At 34.9% G+C, this 703-nt stretch overlaps 1 pseudogene; it reads right to left on the bottom strand.

The window, feature by feature from the left end:
* Positions 1 to 406: 406 nt before the first annotated feature.
* LOC138668302 (U6 spliceosomal RNA) lies at positions 407 to 501 on the bottom strand (annotated as a pseudogene).
* Positions 502 to 703: the final 202 nt, after the last annotated feature.

Below are 703 nucleotides of genomic sequence, written 5' to 3' on the forward strand. Positions count from 1 at the left end.
TCTTTCGTAAGTATCGAAAGTTTGGGACATTCTCAGAATATGTGAATATTATCACCTCTTTGACCACAATTCTTCCAGCAGAAATCGAACTGATCGGGAAATGCGTGAGAGTAGAACCACCTAGATAACATCCTAAAATAATTTTCATGTAGGTTTGCGCTAATAGAAGATTCTATGTATGTTAGTTCCACCGATTTTTCCCATTAATCTAGGAGGAAATTATTATTTCGATTTTTCTTCCATCTCCACATATAATTCAGTTTTTCAAAAGAGACATCAGAGTTAAAAATTGAGTAGATATTCTTCATATTCCAAATGGAGTTATTCATGGGATTCTCTAGAAGAGTAACACGTTCTCTTGAAAGGGTCGAAGGTAAAGAGAATTTATTTCTAATATACTTTATAGAAAAATATGGAATGCTTCAAGAATTTGCGTGTCATCCTTGCGCAGGGGCCATGCTAATCTTCTCTGTATATGTATAGGAGAGCACTTTTTTTCTCTTTTTTTCATTACGTTAAATGGAAAAATGATTGACGTCATTCAAAACTACAACTTGTCCCATAAAAAAACAGGTTCTCATATGGCGATGGAAGAATAAAAAACTGATGGCTCTGGGAAGAAGGGAGAAAAAACTGAAAGCGCAAAAAAGAAAATACAAATAGACAGATGTTCAGATCTAGCAATCACCGGTACAGAGCTCTG

Source organism: Ranitomeya imitator, chromosome 2, assembly GCF_032444005.1.
Source record: "Ranitomeya imitator isolate aRanImi1 chromosome 2, aRanImi1.pri, whole genome shotgun sequence".
In the NCBI taxonomy this organism is placed as follows: Eukaryota; Metazoa; Chordata; class Amphibia; order Anura; family Dendrobatidae; genus Ranitomeya; species Ranitomeya imitator.